At 36.2% G+C, this 16627-nt stretch overlaps 1 protein-coding gene across 13 annotated transcripts in view; it reads right to left on the reverse strand.

Moving 5' to 3' along the window:
- Window positions 1–16627, reverse strand: part of Zbtb20 (zinc finger and BTB domain containing 20) — a 1008106-nt gene that overhangs the window by 320422 nt on the left and 671057 nt on the right. For 2 of the 13 annotated variants that reach the window (XM_023717594.1, XM_023717593.1), the window contains exons 1-2: window positions 13892–13980; window positions 13138–13265 (exon numbers count right to left, since the gene is read on the reverse strand). The exons of 9 other annotated variants lie outside the window; for them this stretch is intronic. The gene's annotated coding sequence lies outside the window, so the exon portion shown is untranslated. Of the gene's footprint in view, window positions 1–13137; window positions 13266–13891; window positions 13981–16627 lie in introns of those variants that run through there. 2 more of the 13 variants (XM_023717595.1, XM_023717597.1) reach the window with 2 other exon arrangements.

A 16627-nucleotide genomic window follows, 5' to 3' on the forward strand; every position in this document is an offset into this window, starting at 1 on the left:
CAACAACAACAACAACAACAACAACAACAACAACAACAAAAATAGACTGGCCAGATAGCTCAGTGGACTAAAGCACCTGCTTAGGCATGCAAAGGGACAGGGGTTTGAGGAGACAATGATTGAGACTGGGCATGGTGATGTGCACCTATAATCCCAGCATTTGGGAGGCTAAAAACAGGAGGATCACTATGAGTCCGATCTGTGTAGTGAGACCCTGGGACCTGTACTAAGTACATTAAAAAAAGGAGGTATGGGTCATCTCAGACTTAGTTCAAAATATAAGAGCTCTTATAATTATGAAGGACAAAAGAGACCACTGTAAGAGATGAGAGAAATGGTATAGCTTATGATCTGCTGGGGTAGTTTAACACGGCTTTTCACAGACACAGTTTGATACTGATTTTCACTCACTTATTGATATTAGTATGTAGTTCTCAAAATATGATAAATGTAGTATAAAGTTGTATGTGAATAATATGATCAGGATCAAGGTGTGAACCAAGAACATCATATTAAAATGCAGATGGATAATGAATGATTTATAAGATTAAAATTCAAGTTCAAAATGGAAAGGAAACATAGGCAAAACAGGAAGAAGCATAAGAGTGGTGTTCACAGTTTCCTGAAGGAATAGATAATAGGCTTGGTATACTGACAGCATATTGCTATTGACATTTTATATCAGGCAAGAAGATCAAAGTAATTAAGGTAATTTGGACTAGAAGAATGTGAATAACTGAAAATAGTGATAAATTAGCCTTGGTAGCCAAAAGATGAACATTCAGTGCACCAAGAATTCAGGACTAGGGAGTAAGGTAGAAAGCTGGAAAAAGAAGCCCATTTATTCATTTTTTTTAAAAAAAAATATTTAGTGCAGGGTCTACAGGGTCTTACTACACCGATGTGACTCATAATGGTCCTTCTGTTTTCAGCCTCCCAAGTGTTGTGATTACAGGTGCATGCCACCCACCCAGTCTCAATTGCCATCTCAGTGTGCCCCAGGGGTGGCACCCACATGTCAGGTATCGAAAGCAGTCCCTGCACCTGCCTAAGCAGTTGCTTTAGTCCACTGAGCTGTCTGACCTGCCCTGATTTGTTCATTTGTCTTATTTTATTTATTGGGTTGGAAATGTAATGATGGACCCATAAATAGCTTTGGATTAGGCCATGCTTAACAGAATTTATACTTTAGAAAAAATAGTCATGAGTGGCTCAAACAATTAGATGAGAGTAGCTAGTGTGAGTAGGTAATAGGACTGAGGTCCAGCAATAGACTGATCTTTTACTGGGGCTTGAAACCTGTGTTAACGTTACATTCAGTACGAAGCATATTTCATCTAAAGCACGGACTCCTTATTCTCTGATTAGGGTAATACTGACATTAACATATAGGTACAGCTTGAGCCTGCAGCTGGGCCACGCAAGCATTCCTGTGTGTGTGTGTGTGTGTGTGTGTGTGTGTGTGTGTATTCTCTGTGCATGTACGTAGGCTTTTACTAACAGGTATAAACATGATCCTATAGTGCAGAATTAAGTGATGATGAGAAAGATGATATTTGTGATGATGAAAACAGCAGCAAATGTTCATTAAGTGTTTACTATATACTGGGTCTTGGCTTAACTATTTCATATTTACTAGATTGTGCATTCATCACACTAATTTTATGGTAAAAATTAATTTTTGTTCAGCATCCTCTTCCTCCTCTTCCTTTACAGATTAAAAAATTGAGGTAATGAGAATAAAATAGTTTTCCCAAGGTCACATAGCTCTTATGTCTGCACTCTTAGTTATGCTGATATACTGCTTAAACCAGGAAAAGCAGTAAGAGCGTTGCAATCCCTCATTTTGAGGCTTAGTTCTGTCTGCATATTATGTGTGCTTTACATTCCCATGGATAACACAAGATTGAGGATATTCTTACCAGATCAGTAGTCATTCTCAGAACCATGACAATGGCATAATATATTTCTTAGGCATATAATGAGGTTATCATAGTGACAGATGAGAGGGCTTTGATGCTCATAGAACTTAATTTTGAATTGTATTATTAAGCAACCAAGAAAGTATTGTTTTGGAAGTACTGGAACAACAGATAGCTTAATATAAAAACTGAAAATTTTGGCCTTCGTAAGTTCATTAAGAGTGAACTTCTACCTCTCCATATCTTCCCTCTTCTATAAGGCAGTGTAAGAATAAGATGACTATAAAATGCAGCTACCATATGATGAATCATATAGTCCAGTATTATTTGTATTTTTAATAAATAGAATGCAGACAGATGAATCCCAAGATCATGCAAGAGAATGAGCAAGTAAAACACCAATGCCATAATGACTATAGAAGTTTAAATTGCAGTGTCCAATTTTGATAAAGTTGATTGTTTACATGGGGACATGTGTATCAAAATTTTCATTAAAATCAGAGAGAAACATATAATTTTGAGTCTTTACTTATGAGACAAATCCAAATCATCATCTAATAAATATTCTTTGATAACTTGAAATTGCTTAGAATGTATATAAACATTTAAATTATTATTTATTCTTGTTTTCTGTATGAATATATCTCCAGGTCAAAATCCCTGATACATATCTAGGAAATCAATTTCGTGGGATTCTATATAACTTGTATTTTACAGAATAAGACTATAGTATTGGTATTTTCACAAGTGAGCCTGTGTCAAGGAAAAGGGGAAAAGAACGGAGGAAGTACTCCAGGCTATAAACCATACTGTTTAGGTAAAGCTGAAAGTTCTTTTTTTTTTCTAGCTTCAGCATGCTGGATGATACAGCATAAAAAGAAGAACACTTCTACAGTGAACCTGTGGGGGTTGAGGGGGCTGGTGCCTTGTCCCTTTTTATCATTTGACCTTCAATGAACAATATAACTGCTTTAGCCCTTGAATCTGTAGCAGCTACAAAGGTGACAGATATCTGTCATATTTTAGGACAGTTTATCACCTTAGCCCCTGAAGTGATTGAGTATTTATTGACACAAAGATAGAAATATAAAGCATATATGTATAAGCAGGAATCCCCTGGAGGTGGCGATTAGGACCAGGCAGTAATTTTAACTTGAAGTTACTATGACTTAAATAGCCACTTGAGCTCTGCTGTTGCAGTTTACGATGTCAATAGAACCCCTAAATGAAATTACAGCCTTCTGATACGCAGCAGGATATCCTTTCTTTGCCATGCAATGTACACGGCCAGGAGAAATTGCTCTGTATATGGGGTTTCACTAAAGCAGAATTTATCATAACACTGCTCTGCTAAAATATCATTATGCTGTTATTCACTGGATAACACATCTAATGACTTGGGGTGCACTTGATAGCCATGTTTCAGTGAACACAGACGCATGCCCTGATGTGAACTGGGCACTCCAGTGCTTCAAAGCACTATCGATTTCAATTCTACCATAATTTACACCTGGCTTGTTTTGCCAATACCTTGAACCCATGCTAACATTGGAACATACACATACAAGCATTAGAGAAATCAGAAATGAACAGTATAGAAAAAATTCAAGCAGCAAACTTTCCAGGATTCTTTCTTTATAAAAATCTCCCTTGATGCTAATTAAATATTCTGCACAACTTTCTCTGTTACATTTGGACATTTCCTCTGGTAGTTTTGTCTAATTGTGAGAGTAATAACAACCTCTTATATGTGTGCAACTGTGAGTAGTTCTGAAACAGGATTTGGGGGCCAGGCATTTTGGCTCATCTTCACCTGCTACAGTGAGTGGCACATAATAAAAAGTTGCACCTAATTTTTGAAACCTTTTTCTTTCTTCATTCTATGAATGTGGTATACTCCAAAGATCTTTTTTCTTTTACCATCTTTCAGTATATTGTACTTGAGAACTGTCCATTCCATAATTATAACTCTCATCATGATGACAATGTTTCAGAACACTGTGAATCTTTTGTGCTTGATCCTGACCTCTCTCCAGTATTCCTGACTAAATCTAATTACAGTACTTACTAGACATTAATCTAGGGGCCTCCATAACATCCCCAAATTAAATACACTGAAAAGCAAATTTATTCTCTGTATAAGACCTACTCCTTGGCTAGTGACATAGGCCAGTGGCACAGCACCTGCATGGCAAGTGCAAGGTCCTGAGTTTGATTTCCTGTATCAAAATAAAAAAGACACACCGTTTTATCACTTTTCTTGCTTAGTTGTGTAAGGTAGAAATTTGACTACAATCTGAAATTTTTTCTTCTCTGGATTACCAGCCTGAAGGTTATTAAATTGTGTCTATTCAGCCTCTTATCTCTTGAACATGTCTCTTCTTCTTGTATCTATTCCCATAGTTATTGTCCTAGTTCAGGGTTTCATTGTTTCCTGTCTGAACAATTTAAGTTGCCTCTTAACTCATTTCTCTGCCTCTATTCTCCCATTCCTATAATCTATCGTCTACTCTGCCACTAGGGTGATCTTCTGTAGTGCAATGTGATCATTAACCTTCTCTACTTAGAACTTTTCAATGGCTCCCCAAATGCTACAAGATGAAGTTAAAACATCTTTGCATGGCAATCAATGCCCAACATGATTGTTCCCTGCCTACATATACAGCAACATCACTTCTCCCCACTCCCCTACTAAACAACAGTGATACTGTTCCCCAATTTCACAATACTGTTTCCTATTAAAGTGCCTTTGGCCCTCCTGGTCCTCTTACTGAATTCTCTTCCTCCCTCTGACCATCTGGGAAAATCTTTCAGGTCTAGCAAGGATTTATTACTTTCTGTGAAACTAACCCTGACTTTTCACTCCAGGGTACATTTAGCTGAGCACTCACTTTTTTTTTTGTTTTTTTGTTTCTAAGGCTACTTGAACATCCTTAAGCTATGTTATTCAGCATGCCATATTATTTTGACTTGTTTCTACCTTGCCTGCAGAGAGGAACTTAAGGCTGTGTCCTACTTAGTCTCTGTGTTGTCAGTAACAAAGCTAAAACATTCATATAGCACATATAGGCCTAGCTGAGGAGCCCCTACGGTTACATGACGTCTTCCATTCTTCCATTTTTCCACTATGACTCTGACATCCATATTTTCTTGTAATCACACAAACTTGAAAGATACATTTTTCTTTAGTACTGGAGATTGAATCCAGGGTCTTGAACTTAACACTATCCCTAGTCCTTTTTAAAAATTTATATTGAGATGGGGCTAAGGTACTCAGAATGGTCTTGAAATTGTAATCCTCCTGCTTCAGCCTTCAGAGTACTTGGAATTATAGTCATGTGCCACTGTGTGAGCCAGATATATTTTGTGTTGTATAACACTTTATTTTTATATGTATATATATGAGTTTTAAAATTCATTTCAAAATTTAAATAAAATTTATTGTTATTGATACATAAAACATATTAATTCTATTTTATGGTACATAAAATATATACCATATATATTTTTTTAAAAAATAATTTTATTGAGAAACAAATAGCAATGAGACAGTTTCAAAATCGATTAGTAGGACAGTTTTAATAATTAATACATTGCATATTGTTGTCTTCTTAGTAGTTATTCATAGTACAAGGTACAGACATGATATCCTGTCCACAAACACTATTAGTACAAATCTTTCTATTCACTGAATTAAGAGAAAGTGGCTGTATATCTATCCTAACTACACCAAATGGTCATTCATTTGTATCCCTTTTTTTGTTTAGTTTTGTCAGAGATGGGCATTCCATTGTCATTTAAATATTGTAGGTTCGTGAATTCAGCAAAATATTCCAATATGGTCCAGTAGTCCATAATAGTAGTGGGTTATCCCTAGGACTGGCAATGTCAGAAGTTGTTGACTTGAGTCTTTTACAGCTCAGCATATTAATATGGTTTTCCTTTTTATACTTCATTTTTATACTTTTCTGCTGGATAGTTAAGATCAAGATAAAGCAAGACCTATATAACAAGAAATGTAACATTTGTATCTGACAATGTCAGTCAAATCCCCTCAGTATTTATCCTGAAACCTTGTACCACAGTTTATAGATCCTTTGACAATGTCAGCTATGTGAATGAGTCACGGCCATTGCTTGACCAATTTGCTCTCTGTGAAAACCTGAAAGAATGTTTTCTCTCCCTGTGACTCTCATTAGGCACACATTACATCATTGATCACTTTACTCTTTGGCCCCATAATCTCCTTGATCAGAAAATTTGGGACACAACTGAATTACATGATATTACAGTATAGGTTTTCCTATGTCCTGAGTCTTCACTGACCTTGAAAGACTAGGGCCAAAATGTTGGCTGTTCTTGCAAACCTCATTTTTCTCTAATTTTTGGTCTGCAAACTTAAGTTGTTAACCCTCCAGAAGAGAAGCTTATTATTATTACCCTATAATATAGGCAGTTGCGTTTAACCTCACTATCTGTCTGAATATCAAACATCTTAGACATAACATGGAACAGGTATTTTCTATCAAGTATTGATATGTTAAAGTTTAAGTCCCTACAGAACATGAAGAAAAAAATAAAAAAGTAAAAAGAATTGGAATAAACAATTACATATTTTTACACAGTAATTTAGAAATCTAACCATATACAGCATTGTAGCAGGATACTGTATATATTAACATGATATATCATGTTTCAATAAATACTCTATATGAGTATATGATGTTTATATAAGGTTAAGCATAACTCCTCTGGCATTTATCGTTTATTTATGGTGAAAATACTTTTTAAAAAACCTTTGTTCTAGCTTTTAAAAAAAATACAGCTCATAACTGTTATCAATCATCAGTGTACTGAGAAATAACACAACAGAACTTCCTGTTCTTATCTGTGTTTTAGTATCCTTTGACCAACATTTCCCTATCCCTTTCTTGCTCCTACTCCCTGGCCTCTGGCAAATACCATTTTACTCTCAACTTCTATGAGATCAACCAGAAACCTTCTATTCAAGGCCTCTGCAGCTGATGGTTCTATTGCCAAATATACTCTTGCCTAGATATCCATAAACTTGATTATTAAGCCTCAATTAAGTCTTTTCTCAAACATTGTCCTCTCAATGAAACTTTGTCATCCTGCCTTATTTGCAAGTTTAACCTTAGCTCCCTCTATCTTTCTCTTTCTCTTTCCTCTCTATGTCTTTACAGTACTTATTCCCATGTAACCTGCTATGTATTTTATGTATGTACTATATTTGTTTATCATCTCTTTAGAAAGTAAATTCTATAAGAACAGAGACTTCTGTTTTTTATCAACTATAGATCTTCAGCCTGCTACATATTTTGAACTTCTCAATAAACATCTGTTAATCAATCAATCAATTTTAGCTTCTAGACAAATAACTGACAGTAGGGGTTCAAAATGTTTTATGAATGAATGTTAAATGCAGTTTTAATGAATGTAATGGAGAAATAGTCTTTGTACTTTGATCTTTGGAACAATACTGTCAGTCAAAGGAATACTCTAATCTCCCTGAGACAAATGATGTAGACAAGTACCTTAATTTAGGACTAAACTAAATATACATGGGTGGCTTCAGGTTTGCTCTTTTTGTTTAATTCACTATTGAAAGGCAGAGAGGATTCTTACACTCTATTTATGATTTAACATTTATTATACTATTTTGTTTCCTCTTGCCAGGGAAGGCAATTAGCAGGAGGTACAAGGTGCTAATACTTTTTATTACAGTTTATGTCTTTCTGTGTTTGGTGTTTTTCATAAAACAGATCCTTTTCTTTCATTTTCAAAAGTGGATTAGGCACTCATACAATTTTGTCCTCAGACTGATTTGTATAGCACTACCCAGGAGGACACTATACTACAAATCCTGCCAGAATAAACTGGAAGGTGAGTGTGGTATTTATAGCTTGAGGACGAACAGGTTGTATGGTGCCAAGTTTGTGCTAATGGAAATGTCCTCTATGTGTTAACACCCAAAGGAGAACAAATTCAACAATAAAAAATTTCAGTTTTTGGCATGTCTGTGGAGAGTTAACTTTATATTGTTCAAGGGTTAATTATCCATTATGTGAATTACTTCTCTTTCTCCCTCTGATTATAACTAGGAATTCAGTTTACTAGAGAGTAAGTAAGGAAAGTAAAGAAATAAAAATGAAGATCCCATTTATGTATATTAGAAGCTCTGCAAAACAATTTTGTTTAGAAGACAAAATCAGATTTAGTTGTGGAGACTGTCAAGTCGATTGACCATTTATAATAGATGAGATTAAAGTGTAGTTTGCTCAATATTGTTGTTGACTTTATTTATTGCTTATTAGAGTCAGTTTTTAGTATACAAAATTATTCTTTAGATATGATTTATATCAGCAGGGTATTATTCTTGGTGGCAGAATGGGGATTTAGCAAATGGTACAGTAGAGGCTGGCTCAACTTGATGTCCCTCTCCTTTGAAGATGTGTTAGTATGCTGTGGCTTAATGACTGAAGCAGCACTAAGCAATTCTTACCAATTCCTCTACTCATCGATCAGAAATAATTGAGCTTGGCTATTTTCAGCTATTATTTATCTCAAACAGGGCATTTAATTAGTGCTCATTAAGACAGAACAAATGATTTGGATGCCTGTTCTCTTGCCTCTGCTCTTTAATGTGGTGCCTGCTCCCCCTCTCTCCTGTCTAGTTCACAAGACATTTATAGCCAGTCTTCACTTATTTCTGCATTTGACATCAGCACGAGTTCCTCTGACATTGAATTTGAGGAGAGGAAGAACTAACTGACTGGCTGTAAGCAGGCATAACACAGAGAGGCCTTTTTGTTAATATGATACATCAGAAGTAAGTCTGCTAGTTCAAATTTCATGAACAAACAAAACTAGGGATTGGGTCACCCTCATAAGTTTTAAAAAATGGCTTCCATAATTGAAGACCTTCATATTCCATCACAAATTACCCAAGCTTTTGGGGGATTAAAAAAATCTACCTCAGCTAAAGGATGGACATAGCGGTCACAACTATTTGAAGGATATGATAATGGGGTTTTAAGAGGCAGAAAGAAATATCTATTGATTCTCTTTTTTGGACATGTTTCTTCCATTATGACAAACAATATGTATTTTCTGTTGATGTACTAGGCATGCAGAGATTAATTAATTAATTACCTTTCAGTGATCTTTCATTCAATGAGGCAGTTTGACATTGGTTAAAGTAGACGAACACAACATACAGTATCTGCCCTTTAACTTAATCACTTGCAGTTTCTCACATGCAAACAAATTTTAATTCAAGGTAGCACCTGATAAGTTATATATTTTAAGTTTTAAAATACTATAAGGGCTGGCCAAATAGCTCAGTGGATTAAAGTGCCTGCAAGCAGGCGCACGGGTCAGGGGTTCCATCCCCAGGCCTGCCATGCTGGTCCTGCCCCCAGGGCACGCTGAGACAGCAATTGAGACTGGGCGTGGTGGCATGCACCTGTAATCCCAGGTCTTGGGGGACTGTAAACAGGCTCATCACTAGGAGTCCAATCTAGTAATGAGACCGTGAACACCCTGTAGGCCCTTCCCTAAAAATACAAAACAGAACAAAACAAAACAAAACAAAACAAAACAAACTACTACAAATGTCAGGTCACTTTTAGTTTGGGTTATCATGGAAAGCTTCAGAGACAAATTGTGACCTCACAGGATGACTTGTTTATCTTGCAAAGGTATTTCGAAAATTATAAAGATGGTGATATGTTAATGAAGTACTATATTAAGGTATTTAATATAGAACTAAATAACTGAGAAACTAAAATAAATGGAATCATTTTCATATATATTAATTCTTACAAAGTAAATTCATTAACTATATTTTCAATTTTATGACAATTATTAACAACCTAATCTCCTACATAATTTTAATACTTTATAGATATAGCAATTAACATTTTGAAGTTGCATGTAATAGAACTTAGTTTTATAATATGACATATTTATTTAATGAATGATTACTACCAAACTTATCAACTAATCAAATCTTTCCATTGCAATACTCTTCTTAAATATCTGTGTAAATTTTCCATCTTCTCAATGTCATAAATGTCCACTTCATTTATGGTCAATTTTAAAAATATTTTTTGAATTCAAAAACAATTCTGGTTAATATTTAGTCATATTTTAAATATTTCAATATAAGTATGCTTTGTTGTATATATACACATCCATAAATGGGCTCACAAGATAACATATTTACCCAATAATACGATACAATAAATCAATCCTTTGTAAATTTTAAAAATGTATTATTGCTTCTCAGCATTTTGATTATAATCAAGTGTAAAAACATGTCTCTTTCTTAGAGAATTACAGAAATACAGAAAAGCATTCCAGTACAAAAGAGAAGAACATTTTCTTATTGGGGCAATTGCAATTGTATTACTTAGAATTTTCATTTGTGTATAACTGTGACTGCCTAATCATAAGGAATGCAACATATACACAGTGCTTCATCTAAAGCATGCATCCAAGAAAATATATACTTTAAAACATACACCTTCATTAATTTAATAAAATCAAATTTTCCAGATGAGCACTAGAAAACCAATTAGTGCTTGTATACTATTTATTATGGTACTGAAAAAAATCAGGTAACATTAATGCATCTGTGTAAATACAAAGAAACACATGGCTTTGCCTTTATATGACTCCTTAACTACTTCAGCTAGCTGTGGAATTATTCCATGACTATGTACCATGTAGAATGCCAGCTATAAGGTAAATCTCTCAGGCAGATTAGTTTTTTAAAGTATCATTTCTTGGGACATACTGGTATTCTTAGATACTTGTATTTGCCTAGTCTCTACCACTGTTGTCTAGGCAGTTGTACTGTTCTAGAATAAAAGGTTGTCAAAGTGTTAAGAGATCTAGGTTGCTTCAGTGTAGTCCACATTAACCTTGAGTACCTACCTGGGACTAAGAGACATTTATGCTTGGAGTCTGTGTAGTCTTATCATTAAAGGCAGTTGGCACAATATCCTATGTAAGTCTTGGTAGTAATAGCCTAAGAACTAGTTACATTTTTAAGAATGTATTTGGTACAGGATCTCACTACACAGCTCATCTTCCTAGTGATCTTGTTTTTAGCTTCCTCAACTCTGGGACTACAGGCGTGCATCAGTAAGCCTGGACTTAGTGGCTGGCTCCGTGTACTCGGGGGCGGGGCTGGTGTGGAATGTGGTGCCAGGGATCGAACCCTGGTCTCTGCACTTGCCTAAGTAGGCACTTAGTCCACTGAGCTATGCCACTGGACCTGCCAGTTATATTTTTGTACTATGTTTAAAAAATTTACCATTTTCCCCTTCAACACCTTTTCTTCAAAAATAAGAGAAACAATGGAAAATATCCAAGAAACACCATAAACCATGTAGTAGTCATGACTAACAGGGGCTAACTGAAATGGGTAAACTTATAGAGTACATTCAGTTTGGCATATTGACCCTAATAAAACTGCTTTCTATGACAATGATGGCTGAGAAATTTGATGGATATCAGAAATTATAAGAATTGTTCTAGGAGGGAGACTCTGTTTCCTAGAGGGCAATGATAAACTCTGGCGAGGCTATAGTAGGAGACAGACTCCATAAGGCACTTGGATATATGAGCATCCATGAGTTCTATGGTCAAGAATTTGACCTTCCCAGAATAGTAAAAACAATTTTTTTTTGCAAAGTAAAGTACCAGTGTTATGTTGGCTCACCACACCAGCTTGGATAAGAGTACACACAAATGACATATACTATACACATCTGGTTACATGTAAAAATCAACTAATGTTAAAGCATTTTTAACTCTAGGAGGAATCTACTGGCAATGTGTTAATAGCAAAGACAAGAAAAACAAAACAACATCTCTTTTCAAATATTTAAAAACATGGAATTAGTGCCCCTTAGGCTGGGTTGTGGTTCTGGGAAGTTTTAGCCTATGAGAACCATATTGGGGACATCAAAGACTCTTTCCCCCCTCCAAAGAGCAATTCACTTCAGATGCTGCCACACAGTCACATGTTTTTATGGCCATCATGTTTTTTTGTTTTTTCATTTTTTTTCACAATATTTTGTGACATGCCAAATTCTTGAAATTAGAAAAGAAAAAAGAATGAATGCACAATAAGATTAAATACCTCAAGAAAAGTATGAAATAGGCATCAGAGGTAAAAGACAAGCACATACTCTACCTGAAATTTTATTTCCAGGGAGAGTAAGAGTTATTAGAAATGACATGGAATTCTCACTTTGGCTGTGAAAGCTTAATTGGTAGCTTCTCTGGTAGCCTCATTTCTGATAGGATGCAACTCCTCCCATTCCATTCCTTTGACAAGTTCCCAGAGCCCATTCAATCAGTCTCTTATATTGAGGACAATACTATACTCGGGTTTAACCATCAGGACAGTCATAGTTTTCCTATGTCAGGATGATGAATTTCCCTGGGACCAAAATAAGTGTTTTCATAGCATTCTCTTGCTGAATGCCATGAATGTAGATGAACAAAGAAAAGTATATGAGAAATAATATTTTACTTCGAGTCGGGTAAAGAGAGGCTTTACAACATTTAAAAGCAACGAGTTCTTAACAAAGTGATCTTTAGAAGAACAGTTCCAGCAAAAATAAAAAAAGGAAAAAGAAAAAAAATATATTGTTTGTTTGTTTTGTTTGCTCTATTTTTCTCCATATTCACTACAGTTTCTCTTTCCTGCTTAGCTGGGCATGTAAGTACTCTGAACGTAACATAAATGCTCAGCATAGAGATACATGAAAAGTTGGTAGAGGGAAACTTCAAGTGCACAATTAATCCCACTTTCATTTCTCCCTTCTGCCACCCTGAACAGTGCTCTCCTGACCCTCCCCCATCTTCCTTCTTCCACAAGCATGTTTGTAAGGCATGTCAAGGCTGACAGCCATGTGTGACAGCATAAAACCTCTGCCTGCAGGCTCTCCTGAGCATACACTCCAGGCTCTGCCATTGTCCACAGAGTGCTCTCAGCTGTGCACTCTACAAATTTTCATCATTCCGTTTGATTGTTTGCTAGTTTTTGCTTTTTTAAAAAAACAAAACAAAACAAAACTGTGTTTTGTTTTTAAAAACACCCTTTATTTCCTGCCTGCCTCACAGATACCAAGAATAGACTCCTTGACACATCAAATTTTGGAACCTCACAACTCACCAGGACTGTGGTTCCTGGTCCAAGGAGTGACGACTGAGAATCAGCACAGAGTCTCTTGAGAGTGTCCAGGCCTGGCCGTTAAACTCCCTGCTCTGATTAGTTTGTCGAGTTCACAGTGTTCCAGAGTGCTGAAGCACAGAAATTAGGGAGGGGAAGTGGAAGGAAAATCACTGGAGCCTCTTACGATCTAACTTCTACTAACTGAGAGGAAATGTCTTATAAATAAACAACAGCAAAAGAAAAAAAAAAAAAAAAAAACCATCCCGTCCTGCCAGAGGAATGTACATTATTGTCTCTCAACGGAAAACTTTACACCACACCAGAATTCAGCCATGTCTCCTGAAACTACCTCCCTCAAAACAGAAAGAAAAAGAGAATCAAAAAGGAAAGAACAACAACAAAAGTTTTTCATTCCCTTGAATTCTGTTGAAAAGTTCATGTGAGTTCCCAGTAGACAGACTAAACTAAGCAGTTTCAACAGTGTCACTGTTCCAAGGTTTTTCTGTGGAGGCTGCTTATTAGTAAAATTTCATTTCAGCCCAGATCATTGCTGTACCACTCGGACATTTTCAGAAGGGAAGTACAGGAAAGGGGGAAAAGGGGTGTAACTGAAGGAGAGGAAGAAGAGAGGACAAAGGAAAACTCCTGATGAACTGGAATGCCCTAGCCACGGCCATGATAAAGCAAGCCCCCACCCGCCACCCATCCACTGCTTGTTGAGTACTTGGTGATGCGGTGTGTTTAATCTACTTACTCTTTCTGCTCGAGAGGCTGAGGTTCCTACATTTCCAGCTCATGCTGGACTGTACCGTAAGCAACAAGTGAAATGAGTTCAGTGATCTCATTCTAGTCCTTCGACTCCTGTCCACATCACTAAGCGACTGCACAGCTTGGCACAGGCCAGGATGAGTCAGCAGTCTCTGGTCATGAGAGGCCAGGCCTGGAATAGTGGGGGTGGGGGGGTTACATCAGGAGCAAAATGAAGCAAAAGGCAGCCTAGATGGCAGGGCTCAACTCTGTAATACACAGGGATACTGCAGTCAAAATGAAAGCGCCTCATCAGCTCTGTGGTGAAGACTATAGGGCTATAAGTACAGGGGTCATCAAGGAAAAACAAGCAGTCTACCAAATACAGCAAGAACAAAACAGGAGTACCATAATCTGAAAAAGAGGACACTGGTACAGCCCTGGAGGATAAAAGATACTCGTTAAAATTTCTAAAATACTTTTCATTCCATGTGCTCCTGAACTTAACATAAGAAGTGATGCTTACCTCTATACTGTCCTGGTATTTTAATATTGCTTTCCCCAATATGTTGCAGAACAAAAGATCAAAGCACTACTCTCAGATAGCAAAAGAAGCCTCACCTTCCATAAAATAAAGTAATTATCAGGAAGAGCTTGATTATCTCAAGGTACACATTTCAATCAGTAGCATCCATGTATTTCCAAAAGGAAATGAATAAAGGCAGCATTCCCTAAATCACGCTTAAGCAAAGTGAAGAGCTAAGAAAAAAGACACACAACACATTGAAGGACAAAATTCAGGGAACTATAACAATGTGCTCATATTTTTACTCAACACAGTCAGTAGACCTTTATTAGGAAGTAGCAGACATTACCAATAGAATTTTCCAAAATCTTTCCCAGCCAGAAAAGAGAATAAAAGTTTGAAGAAAAATAAAAGGGTTTAACATAAAAAAATAAATCATTGCTAGACAGTTTGTTTCACAGTAGACAAACTGCCTTATATGGCAACTGATAAATAGTCTTGGTATATAAAACACACTTTAAAGCAAACATCTACATAAAAAATACTGGACTAGAGATGGAGAATTATCAGCATATCATACTGATGACACTGAAATAAGGAAGAAAGCAATCTAAATCTAGATGGCATGAAAAACAGAGTATGATCAACAGATTTGGGAAACACTGGTAAAATATTTCCTTGAAGTTCCCTGAAGAGGAATAATAAAGACCAATGATAGATTCTTAATTGTTATCCCTTAGAGGCCCAAATGTATATGTGGAAGAAAATAAATATTTCATTAACTTTTGATCCCAAAGAGTACTAAATAATCTCAACACATCTTTATTAAATGTTTAATGAACTTTCCAATCATTTTCCATTTCTCTGAAATGGAAGTAATAATAACATCCTCACTTAAGTATTATAAAGACTGACTCAATGCTTATCCAACTCTGACAGTGGTATCTGTTTCACAGTGAACACTCAACAGATTATTATTATTACTATTGCTGTTATTTATTATGTTATCTTTATAAGCTTCCAGCACCCCTTCCACTGTTGTTCTCTTTTGAGTGGAACCAACACAAAGACTCTTGTAAAATCAGTTGAGTATATAGTGTTACAGTGCAGTTTTAAAAAGCTTGTTTTTGTCTGATACATTAAACATTATACTTGAACACAGAGGATGTTGAAAATATGTTATGTGAAAAACTTGATTTGGGTATCTGTGTGTGAAAGCAACTTAGAGCCTAATAGTGTCCAGTAATGAGAGGCTTAAAAAAAAGGGGGAATTTTTAGAAGCTTCTCCAAAAGCAACAGGATAAAAGTGCTATTGGCCTTGACCACATGATGAGGGCCTTTTACCAATGGGGAAAACTTAGTCTAGTTGATTATCCCAGCCTAATTGATTAATTGTGGGTCTGACCATCTGGCTGATGAATGCTGACACCCAGCAGTGATTACTGTGTAACACAAGTCCGGATGTGCTCTCCCTGATGCCTCCCACAATAATGGCAACTCTGAACTTAGGGTTAGTTTATTCAGGCCTCTTGGCTCAATCTCTTCATGGAACAGTGGTTGTGGCAAGGAATATTTTACTAGACCTGGTCAAGCATTATCTTCTCTTGTTTCAGTTACTTCTTTCCAGCTCCACTCCTTCTGACTCCTGAGCTCTCTGTTATATATAATTGTTTTTCATGCAAAGCTTTCCATCTGTACTTTTAATCATGTTTTTTATTTTCCCATTTCTTGTTGCTCTAATATGAAAAATATTTGACTGAACTAAAAGACCTGTACTATTATTTCATGGGGGATCCTATCAAGAGATTTTTATTGTACCTGCTTAAGTAAATCAGGGGTTTACTTAGAGTTACTCTCTACTTCTAAAATAAAGAAAATTGTTTCACCTAACAAATGAGCTTTAGTGAAAGTCTCACAGTGAGCCAGGTTCTTCATGATGTCAGCGGAATACAAGGGGGAGAAGTTCATATTTTAAAACTACTCTGATCCTCAGTTAGAAATGTCCCATTGACAGAATGCCCTCCCCCCAGAACTCTGTTTCTACCTCTAAATACATCCTTTCTCTTCTTTCCCACATGCTGAATTCTTTCACATTCCAGGCTGAGTTAGTGTTAATTTTTAGTAGAGGATGGTAGTAGCATGCTGAACTACAGAGATCCAGATTGGGAGTTGGGAAATGTTTTTGGCATGACTGTCAGTAAACAACTATGTGTCTTG

Source organism: Octodon degus, unplaced genomic scaffold (assembly GCF_000260255.1).
Source record: "Octodon degus isolate 3935 unplaced genomic scaffold, OctDeg1.0 scaffold00053, whole genome shotgun sequence".
In the NCBI taxonomy this organism is placed as follows: Eukaryota; Metazoa; Chordata; class Mammalia; order Rodentia; family Octodontidae; genus Octodon; species Octodon degus.